Source organism: Cnephaeus nilssonii, assembly GCF_951640355.1.
Source record: "Cnephaeus nilssonii genome assembly, chromosome: 17".
NCBI classification, from domain to species: Eukaryota; Metazoa; Chordata; class Mammalia; order Chiroptera; family Vespertilionidae; genus Cnephaeus; species Cnephaeus nilssonii.
In genome coordinates, this window is record NC_137088.1 from 8,643,356 (window position 1) to 8,655,279 (window position 11,924).

The following is an 11,924-nucleotide window of genomic DNA, read 5'->3' on the forward strand; positions in this document are numbered from 1 at the left end:
CAGGGGACTCTCAGAGATGGGACCTCTGTCGACATGCTCTTAACTATCATATTCATTTAATTATCTTTGCTTGTGATTTCCCTGGGAGAGGTGTTTCTGCCAGGAGTGATTTCCTGGGAAGGGTGGGGAGTGTTTGCATGGATATGGCTAGTGTTAAGGAATCCAATGGCTCACGTGACCTGGAGCAGGTCCTGGGTGGGAAGACTTTCACCACATCCCCGGAAGCCCACCTCGTTTCCACTGCGTTAGCTCTAACGGGGGGAGAGATCAGACCACTCATCGCAGGTCAGAGCTGGAAGGTGCTCAGATGCGAAAGTAGGAGGAGGGAAGTTAAGGATGGACCTGAACCCACTGGGGGTCTAGGTCGTGGTTCTATACCTCCAAAATTAAGGAGGCCAAGAAAGCTCGTAGGGCATAAGAAGAAAGAGCTCCAATCAAAGAAATGCCATCATGGAAAAACCCTATCATCTTATAGTTAAACAGAAAATATCAGTACGTCATTCTTTCTTTCGTTTCCTTCTTAAAAGAAGTATCTCTTAAAAGAAGTGTTTCCTAGCCCTGTTTGCTGAAAAGGCCTCGAAGCAATGAACGGGCTTCATGCCTGAATGTTAGTCGTTCAATATCACTTCCCAGAGGAATCAGGGCTCCTTGAAAAACGGCCGATTCCACACCTGAGACCGAAAATGTGCGAGACGATCAGGGACACGTGGTCGTGCAAGCAAAGGAGGAAGCTGTCAAATATCAATGGAACCTTATCAAAGGCACCCAGGGGTCAACTTGAAGGTCTCCCCCTGACTAAAAACGGGAAATTAGGACATCAAAATTAATGCAGTACAGTATACGGACATGGCAATGGATGGAATGAAAACCCATAAGTTTATAATAATACTTACAAGAACAAAACTTTACTGGTCCATCTTTGGAGCTTGCTAGGGATCCCAACAAAGAAAGGGAGAGAATCAAGCAGTTGTCTCGAGTTTCCTGCGCGAACTGTTTTGCAGAGAAACCAAATCGTTGATGAGAGTTCTTTGTGAAGAATTCCAGATGGAAAGATACCATTAGCAAATCTTCTAGAGTAATGTAGGTAGGTAACCACCACCAACTTATGATATCACAGGTTACCTTTGGTAACACTAGGGCAGGAGAAATCACTGGGCGGGCACCGATATCTGGGCAAAAGTCCTTGGCAGAGTCCTGGGGAAACGGGGACCCAGAAGGGGGGTTCAGTGAACACAAGTGTGGACCTGTGAGGGAGTAGTCAAGTGAACAAGGGGGTGTGGTCCCGGGAACAAGGGGGTGGGGCCAGGTAAGCAGCCAGAAGTGCTCACTAGAACCAGGGGGTGGGGCCAGGTCCACCCCAACCCCAGCATGAAGCCTGACACCAGCACTGACCCCAAGGGTGTCCCAGGCAAAGCATGGACTCTCTTCCTGGGGCAGGGCCAGCTCTTCCTGCCTTCTTGTATTGGCATGTGTCTTCCTGGCTCCTCCTCCGACTCCCCCAAACCCAAGAACTGACCCTCTCCACTGAGACCCCATTGGGGTTCTCAGAGTGCCGGGGCCAGAAAGGTACAACTTCTGCTCACAGGCTGTCTCCACACCTCACACAGCCTGTGAGGATGCCTCCAGAGGCGGGCGGGCACAGATGTGTGGGCAAGAGTTCTTGCAGAATCCTGAGGAAACAGGGACCCAGATTGGGTGATCAGTGAATACAGGTGTTACCCTGTGAGCGAGAGGTCAGGTTAACAAAGGGTGTGTAGGTGGAAAGGGGAGTGGAAACAGGTGAACACCGACCGGGAAGTAGTCAAGTGAATAAAGGGGTGGGGCCAGGTGGACAGCAGGAAGTGGTCAGGAGAACAGATGGCAGGGTTCACATGAACAAAGGGATGGGGACAGGTAAATCCCAATGGCAGCATTAACAATGCCCCAAGCACTGACCTCAAGGGTGTCGAGCATTGAGGCATCTCTCACTGGACTGTCCTTCAACCCTGACAGCTCTACCTCTGGGCTTTGATATCAGGGAAAGAGCTGTGTGAAGCCCCTGAAACCCTGTAACATCCTGGGAGCACTGTCCTCCCCCAACCAGAGTCACTCACTGGTCGCCAGCTTTCTGCCTCATTCACAGGGAACGCCCCTCCTTGAGGACAGGGACCTTCTGGCTGCCATCCAGGGTCTGGACCACAGGAAGGCGGGGCGTTTGCATCCTCTTGTGACCCCCCGTCTCCGCATTCACTGGGCCCCACCGCCTTAAACACTTGACCACTTCCAGCTGGTCACCAGGCCCCAGCCCCTTGTTCACATGACCACTTCCAGTTGTTAATGAGGCCCCCCCCCCATTGTGGACCTTGAGACATTCCAGCAGGTCCCCCACCTCCCCGCCTTCACGTGACCACTTCCAGCTGTTCACCTGGCCCTTGTGGACTTGACCGCTTCCGACTGGCCACCGGGGCCCTCCCCCTTGTTCACGAGACCCCACTCCTTGTTCACCTGACCACTGAGTAAACACTGGGCAGGCTGCTTTGCCCCTCAGAGGGGTGGACTGCCCAGTATCTGGAAGTTGGGTTAAGTGCCTAACACCCACAGCCCCAGATCACACTCTGCTCACAGGCTGCCTCCTACCCAGCGGAAAGGGCGGCAAGAAGGGGGACGCCAGCCCCCCCTTTAAGACAGCCATGGGGGGTCTATGAGCCTAGGGACCCCACGTGGTCCCCACCATGGGGGCATCTCACAGTGGACTGTCCTGAAACCCTGACAGCCCGGCCTGTGGGCTTTGAAATCAAGGAAAGAGCTGTGTGAAGGCCCTGAAAACCCATTCCATCCTGGGAGCCGAGTCCTGCCCCCTCCACAGTCACTTACAGGTCGCCGGGCCCTGAGGCCAGCTTTCTGCCTCATTCACCGGGAACGGCCTTCCTTGAGGACAGGGACCTTCGTGCTGCCGTCCAGAGTCTGGACCACAGGAAGGTGGGGCGCTTGCGTCCTCTGTGACCCTCCTCCACATTCATGTGGCCCCACCGCCATATCCCCTTGATCACTTCCAGCTGGTCACCTGGCCCCACCCCCTTGTTCCGGGCATGACTCCCGGCTGGTCACCTGGCCCTCGTTCACTTGACCACTTCCGGATGTTCTTTTGGGCCCTCCCCCTGGGTCCCGCGTCCCCACCCCCTTGTTCACCTGACCACTGAGCTACACAGGCTGGGCTGCTTTGCTCCTCATGCAGACGAGTGGACTGCCCAATCTCTGGAACTTGGCTTAAGTGCCTAACACCCACAGGCCCAAATCACCCTCTGCTCAAGGGCTTCTTTCTACCCAGCAAGGAGGGCAGCAAGAAAGTGGAAGTCAGCCTCTCTTTAAGACAGCCATGGGGGTCCGTGAGACTAGGGACCCCACATGGTCCCCACCATGGGGGCATCTCACAGTGGACTGTCCTGAGACCCTGACAGCCCGGCCTGTGGGCTTTGAAATCAAGGAAAGAGCTGTGTGAAGCCCCTGAAAACCCGGTCCATCCTGGGAGCACGGTCCTGCCCCGTCTAGTGTCACTCACTGGTTGCTGAGCCCTGAGGCCAGCTTTCTGCCTTGTTCACAGGAAATACCCTTTCTTGAGGACAGGGGCCTTCTCGGTGCCATTCCGTGTCTGGACCCCAGGGAGGTGGGGCGCTTGCTCCTGTTGTGACCCTCCTCCCCATTCACGGGGCTGACCGCCTTGTCCACTCGACCACTTCCACCTTTTCACCGGGCCCCAGCCCCTTGTTCAGGTGACCGTCACTTTCGGCTCTTCACCTGGCCCCTCCCCCTTGTTGACCTTGACCACTTCCAGCTGCTCACCTGTCCCCACCTGTCCTGCTCACGTGACCCCTTCCGGCCGTTCACCTGGCCCTTGTGTATTTGACCACTTCGGGCTGTTCACCCGGCCCCTCTCCCTTGTTCACATAACCACTTCCGGTTGGTCCCTGGCCCCTTCCCCCTTGGTCCCTTGCCCACTCTCCAAATGCGTCTTTCCCTACCCCTTCTTCACCCGACAACTTCCGGTTGGTCACCTGGCCCCACACCCTCCAACACGGCACCACTTCCACTTGTTCACCTGGCCCCACCCCCACGGCCATGTGACCACGTCCAGCTTTCCACCTTTTTCTAAAGTCTTGTTCCCGGGAGCCCACCACAGGCTCACCTGACCACTGGGCAGCACTGGCAGGGCTGGTTTGCTCCTTGCACAGAAGAGTGGACCTCCCGATCTTTGGGAACAGGGCTGGCGCCCACCTTTTTTCCGTCCTCCCCACTGCGCAGTAGTCAGCGTGTGGGCAGAAGGTGACTGGGGCTGTCGGCGGTTAGGCACATAACCTAACCCCCAGAGACCCTGAGGTCCACCCCTCCGGGCGAGGAGCAAACCAGACCGGCCAGTATGCCCACTGGTCAGGGGAACATGGGTGTGGGGTCCTGCTAACAAGGGGAAAGTGGTCATATAAACACGGGGGGGGGGGCGTCCAGGTGAACTTGAAGAGTGGTCGGGGAGTAAGGGGGTGGGGCCACGTGAACAGGAATGAGGGGTCAGTGAGGCCAGAGATGCCCGTAGTGGGGCAGACTCGAAATAGCAGCCAGAAGGCCCTGCCCTCAGGAAGAAGAGGTGGACTGTGAACCTGGCAGCTGGCTTGCCCTCAGGGTACGTCGACCAGTAAGGGACTCTGGTGGGGGGAGGACAGCGCTCTTGGAAGGGATGAGGGGTTTAGGGGTCCCAGCACAGCTGTTTCTCTGAGGTAAAAGCTAACGGGCAGGGTTGTTAGGGTCCCAGGATAGTCCACGGAGAGATGTCCCGATGGTGGGCACCCCTTGGGGCAGCTGGCCACACGGGCACACATGGCTGGCTTGAAGGGGCCTGGCGTCCACCTTCCTTGCCGTCCTTCCCGCTGCGCAGTCATCAGCAGGTGGGCCGATGTGACTCTGGGGCTGTCTGGTGTTAGGCACGTAACCCAGCCCCCAGAGATGGGGAGGTCCACCCCTCAGGGTGAGGAGCAAACAGCTCTGCCGGGGTTGCCCTGTGGTCAGGTGAACAAGGGGGTGGGGTCAGGTGAACAGCTGGAAGTGGTCAGGTGAACAAGGGGGTGGGGCCAGGTCCACTCCAACCCCAGCACAAAGCCTAACCCAGTACTGACCCCAAGGGTGACCCAGGAACAGCATTGCCTCTCTTCCAGGGGCAGGGCCAGCTCCTATGGCCCTCTTATCATGGCATGTGTCTTCCTGGCTCCTCCTCCATCTCCCCCAAACTCAAGAACTGACCCTCTCCCCCAAGACCCTGTTGAGGCTCCCAGAGTGCTGAGACCAGTAAGGTACGCCTTCTGCTCGCAGGCTGTCTCCACACCTCACACAGCCAACAAATGCCTGTGAGGATGCCTCCAGAGAGGGTGGGCACAGATGTCTGGGCAAGAGCCCCTGACAGAGTCCTGGGGAATCAGGGACCCAGATGGGGGTTCAGTGAACACAGGTGTGGCCCTGTGAGGGAGTGGTCAGGTGAACAAGGGGTGTGGTCCGGGATACAAGGGGGTGGAGTCAGGTAAACAGCCAGAAGTGATCACATGAACAAGGGGAGGTGAACAGCTGGAAGTTGTTACAGGAATAAGGGGGTGGAGCCAGGCGAACTGGGAGAGTGGTCTTGTGAACAAGGGGGTGGGGCCACGTGAATAGGAGGAGGGGTCACAAGATATAGGAAGTTGGTGGTGGTTTAGGGGGAGTTGAGAAAAGCCTTCTGTGTGTTTTTTTTAAAAAAATATTTCATTGATTTTTTTACAGAGAGGTAGGGAAAGAGATAGAAACATCGATGAGAGAAGCATTGATCAGCTGCCTCCTGCACACCTCCTACTGGGGATGTGCCCACAACCAAGGTACATGCCCTTGACCGGAATCGAACCTGGGATCCCTCAGTCCACAGACAGATGCTCTATCCACTGAGCCAAACCAGTTAGGACAAGCCTTCTGTGTTTTGATGCTGATTTGGGGCCTTGGGTTTTACCTACTGGGTAGTCAGAGACTACAGGAAGAGCTCTGAAGCTGTAAATATACATCATTGGCCCCATAAAGGACCTGCTACGTGAGGTGTGTTCTTCAGGCTGAGGTAAAATTCAGGACTTGGTCCATAAGCAGAGAGCACGGGTAACATGAGGGGAAGAGAAGTGGTGCCCATGGGAGGAACGCTGAGAGGGCAGCTCCGGGTCCCCACCGCTGTAAAATTCAGGGGTGTGGCTGGCCCTGCTCCCTCGCTGCCAAAATTGTCCATGCCTTTCCCTGGGTTCACAGCTGGACCCCATTTCCCAGCCTCCTCTGCAGATATATGTCACATGACTGACTTCTAGCCAATGGAACAGGAGCAGCAGTTCCCTGACAGCTTCCCACATGTGACCCTTTTTCTATTCCCCTGCCAGCTCAAGGTCAATGTCCAAGGTGACCCTGGAAGTCACATGACGCAGAGCTGCTGTCAGCATGGGTCCCTGGGTTTGAGGAGATACCTCCATCCCACCTTGTCCCCACCACAATCTAGAAATACCCGTTGTATACGATTATACACGTAATATATATGCCTTTATTGTGTTAAGTCACTAGAGTTTGGGGGCTGTTACGGGCAGATAGCAATACACTAACGTGAGGAGCAAGCCTCCGAATCTCTCGCAGCTGCTTTAAGTACTGATGGAGAGCGATCACGATAACATCACCAGCCATTGGTGCAAACCCCTGCGTTCCCTCAGGCACAACCCCACCTCGTAGGGACACAAGCAGAGGAGAGGTTATTATCTCTGCTTCCATGGCTGAGTGGGTGAGACTAAAAGCGATACAGCAATTGGCACAGGCTGACACACCCAGCAAGCCCTTTGTCAGGGAAGGGCCTTCTTAAGGTCACATGAGAGACCATGTCAGAACTCCACCCATATGGCCATGGGCGTCCCCAAGGGCCACTTCTGCTTCTCGTCTGGGGGCTGGAGTCCACTGGACCTGTGCACATGGCGGGCTGGGGGCGCATGGTGAGCTTGCGGCGCCGGGAAATTTACAACCTTCAGGGGTGCCCACTGGGAGGCCAGTGCAGGGGTATAAATGCTCTTGCTCTTCACTCCCACTCTGGGGTGTGATCTGCACTGTCCCTGTTGAATGGAGCCCAGTGGGGGCCTCAGGGGACTTTGCCCAAATGCATCTTTGCATGGCCTTCCTCCTTCCTGGGCCCTCTCCCACGCTCTCCTATCGGTTTTCCTTAATACATTGCTTTCCCATTAATGCTTGTCAGGGGAACCTACCCTAAGATCTTCAAATAGAGTGCACCCACCTCCTTGTCTAAGTGAGGAAGCTGACAGACAAGGAGGGACAGAGGCACGCTGGAGATCACAGAGGGGAGAAGGGGTCAGAGCCCCCGTCCCTGAGTGTCACCCGGTGCTGCTGTGACAGCTGAGCCCATGAAGGAATCTCCACTCCTGACATCTGCATCATCGACGGCAATCGCTGAAACCGGAGTTGGGGCTTGAACTTGAGCCAAACAAGCTGAATCGCCCAGAACAGCCCTTACCTGAACTCCTGATGCTCTGATATCCCCTCCCTACTGAAATAACAGGCGGCCATTCAAGAAGAGATACTTATCGAGCGTCTGTGTGTGCCAGGCAGAGTTCTGGATGCTGGGAATCAGGGTGGACAAGACGATTCACATATCTGCCTCTTGCAAAGGAGAGAGGGATGATGTACCATCCGTGAGTGCTCAATGCTGAGAAGAAAAAGAGACAGAGACCAGGGGTTTGAGAGAGGTGGAGGCTGCTGTGTCGTACAGGGATCAAGGGCACGAGACACCGAGCCTGGTTTTCTCGAGGTGCCCTCCACTGCATCGGGAGAAGGCTGTGCCCAGGATCAGCTGTGGACTCAGCGTGGCTCCTGGCTGGCACTCAGTAAATACCGACTATCGCTGATGGGGCTGGCTCTGCCTGGGGGCACAGCTCAAGCTGTTATCTTAACAAGGTGATCTGGATTACACATCAGCCATCCTGCCCGGACTTTGGGGGGCAGCCTGGTCTCCTCGTCAAACTTATAACAGGAATTTTCTCCAGCTGTAACTATCTGAGAATCCCTTTGGAACTCAGCTCCTGCTTGTGGGATTTGCAATAGGGCAGACATTGCTGTGTGCTCTTGGGATCCTCACACGCCCTCTCTGGGCTCAGACCTGAAAGACGAATATCTCAGGCACAGGGAACAGCCAGGGCAAAGCTCCCAGGGCAGAGATGAGCTCCTGCGTTCAGAGAGAATTATGAAAAGGGGTAATAACGGCCCTCCCTCCTAGGCCTGGTTGGGGCATCAGTCAACCAGCCCCACCTCCGGCTTCATCCTGAACTACCCATGATCCCCAAACGTGTGGCTCCATGCATTTGGAGGAAAAGGAGGTCATGACACCCTGAGCAAGCTCAGTGCTTCTTGGGTGGGAAAGACATGAGGGACCTCCCCCAACACCCTAGACAATTACCCCTCATAGGCAAGGCCCCTCAACCCGCCCTCCCCCACCCCCTCCCGCCAGACTCAGGACCTCCTGCTTTGTTTTAATCCCCACTGAAATTGGTTGTGTGTGTGTGTGTGTGTGTGTGTGTGTGTGTGTGTGTGTGTGTGTCGGGGGGGGGGGGGTGTCTAATATTTATCTTTCAGTTTTGCTTTGACAATAGCAAAGAAAGTCAGTCACCTTGAGTCCCTCTTCCCGAGATAACCTTCCTAATTTTGGGTGTATTTTATTCCAACCTTGTAAACAATATCTTCACACAGCTGACAAATCACTACATATTTTTTTCTCTTCCTACCAAGTTGTTTATTTTCTTGACCTGCCACTCCTATAAACATTCTAACATACCCTAGAGGAATTTTCCTCTACCTGGGATTTTGGAAACAATTCAAAATGATTCTCTAGCCATTGTTGGCTGAAAGGTGGCTTTATTTTATGAAAGCTGCCACTAGAACCAGGGTCATAGAGCTGTACGTAGTGTGGGGAATGCAGGCTGGCTCTTGCTACAATGACAACCGCTCTGCATAAAGGGACTGCTAAGCACCGACACACTCGTCTAAACCCACTACCTCCTACCTCCGCAGTAATTGTGCCTCCGCACCTTCCCCTCCCTTTTGCTTATTTGCATTTTTCCAGTTTTCCTACAATGTTCAATGTAAAACGTTTTGTAAAATAAAAATCACATTCTACTGTGATCCGTGTGGTTGAACGGAGCCTTATTTTGGTGGGGAAATATCAGAACACGTCAGCTCTCAGACCGCTGCGCTCCCACCAGCAGACTGAGAAGTGTGGCCAGACCCATTATGGATTTTCTTGTCAGTGAAGACATCTGGGAATAGAAAGACGTTCTTGGGCATTTGGTTAGGAGGACTCCTGAGCTTTTGGTTCAGCAGAGACTGCAAGCCTTGAATCAACAGAGGGCACGTGCCCCCGAATTCCAGGGTCATAAAATAGGCCTACAAAGGAGAATAAAGGTCATAATGATGAGTGGGTGCAGCAGACAGGTGAGTAGCTGCCCGAGTCCGCTGGGGTCTCAAGGTGACAAGGCCTGGACCTGCATCTCGGCCGGAGGACCGCCGCTGGCCGCTGGAGCCAGTGCTGGCCAGCAGGTCACCGGTGCGTAAGCATTTGTGTGGAGCAGCCTGCACCCAGCGACGGGCTTCCTCCTGACCCTGCCGGCAGATGCCCGAGGTGCAGAGTCCACACCTGCTCCCAGAATTCCCCAGTGGCCTCTGGTTTGATAAAAAGCACCTTTTATTACCTCTTTCCCTCCGGGGCCTCCCTTTCCCTATGAAACAAGGTATGTCCCGCAGGCATTTCTTTCCTGGTAAGATTGTTAGTAAGAAAGGCTGGTTTCCGGGGTGCCCCTGATTCTCCAAACCCAGATTTGCACCCCTTTGCAGCAAGTCAAAAGCATTTCCCTCTTATTTCCGACAGAGGGCAGCATTTCCTTTTCTGTCACAGCCAGAGAGACACTCCTGGGCTTGCAAATAACTGCAGCTCAAAATAAAGAAAAACAAATTGAAATGAGGTTTGTAATCACCGTGAAGGGAATGAGAGGCTGTGTCAGCGTTTCCATGGTAAATGCCATCTTTCAGAGACGCATCCTCCCAGCTGTAAAAACACGCTTTATGCTAGGAGTTGGCAAGAGCAAGCCTTGAGTCACTGAAAATCTATATATTGTTCAAGATTCTTCTTTCAATCAAGTCGGAAATGTGGCTTCTGTGCAAACGGCACAGAATGTTCCTCGGCTCCTGGTGACAGCCGACTGTGCCCGCTGCGTCGCTGCCAAATCTGCTCAGACCAGCTCCTCGGAGTGGCCAAGGCCCAGTCCCTGGACCTCTCCAGACCCCGCTTTGCATTCTGGGAGTGGTTACCCTGAGGAGGAGGCCTGGTTCTTCATGGAGGTGACGTCGTGGTCCTTGCCGGGACCTGTCTGTGGGGCCGAAGGTGGCGGTCAGCCCTGCTGGCCGTGGGGCCAGGGAAGGCGAAGAAAGATTCTAACGTGATTACTCGTACTACGCAAAGGTCACGGTCAGACCCGCATCTTGTTTGTTTGCTACTTACCGAGTCAAAACAAAAGTGAAGTGAAATCCCTTACAATGAAATAAGATAAAATAAAATACACCTTTCAGACCTTGTGCTTGCCCTATCACTTCCTGTTATCTCTCCAAATGCCCCACCCATCCCACCCTGCACTTGGCCTCAGGTCCAGTCTGTCAGAACCCTGCCTCGGTGAGCTCTCACAGTGCCGGGGTGGGTGGGTGGGGGAGTGGGGGGTGGTGGGGGTGGTGGTGGGGGGATGAGGGGGGCTGGCTGACCTCTTGCTGGGCCTGCCTTGGTTCTCCAAGTACAAACCTCTCTCTGGGCCATTGAGCCGGCTTCTTTGTCAATATCCTCACCCTTTCTGCTTCCTGACCCCAGGCCCCCAGGACATTGCACCCCTGGCCCAGGGACTTCAGAGGTTCTAGCAAGAGCCCCCTCCAGCCTTCCCTCCAGGCAGAGCAGAAACACTCCCCCCGGCCTCCTGGGCCCTGGGGAGGGCTCAGCCTGCTTCCCCGAGCAGGTTTGCTGGGGATTTCTGACTAACAAGTTGTCGAATAGGAAAAGGAAGTCCTGAGAACCCACATCTGAGCTGAGGAAGACATTACATTTCTGGATGATGGCCCAGAATAAGGGTCGGGTATTTTCTTCCACAGGAGTTTGCACTTGGCCCAGTTCAGAGGGAGGAGTCAGCTTGTAGGCACTCAGTCTGGGGCGGGAGGCAGGGGCTCAGGGCCCGTCTTCCCAGTGAAAACAACCCTAAACATTCTGGTGGAAGCATGTCTACGTAACAGCGAATCTTTGCAGACAGGCAGGTAGGAAGGAGGCTCTGTCTTTGGAGATGGAGGTACCAAGCTGGGAAGTGACTTATCTGAGCGCGTGAAACGCCGGTGACCAATCAAGGGAATGCTTTTCCAAGCACCTAATTGAATTCACAGTTCTTTGATGCCGACAAACCACTCATCTGAAACAACGCTGACTAACAGCATCCATCAAGCACTGTTTATGGGGTAGGCCCTGGGGACGCCCTCACATTATTATTTATTTATTTTAATCCTCACCCGAGGATATTTTTCCATTGATTTTTAGAGAGAGTGGAAGAGAGAGGGAAAGACAGAGAGAAATATCGATGTGAGAGAAACACATCGATTGGTTGCCTCCTGCTTGAGCCCTGACCAGGGCCAGCGTGGGGGAGGAGCCTGCAACCGAGTACGTGCCCTTGACTGGAATCGAACTCCGGGACCCTTGGGTCCACAGGCCGATGGTCTATCCACTGAGCCAAACCAGCTAGAGCCTCACATTATTTTTAAATGTTGGTGCTGTTGCCACGCCCACTTTACTGACCAGGAAACCGAGGTTCAGAGAAGTCCCCTAACTCACTTAG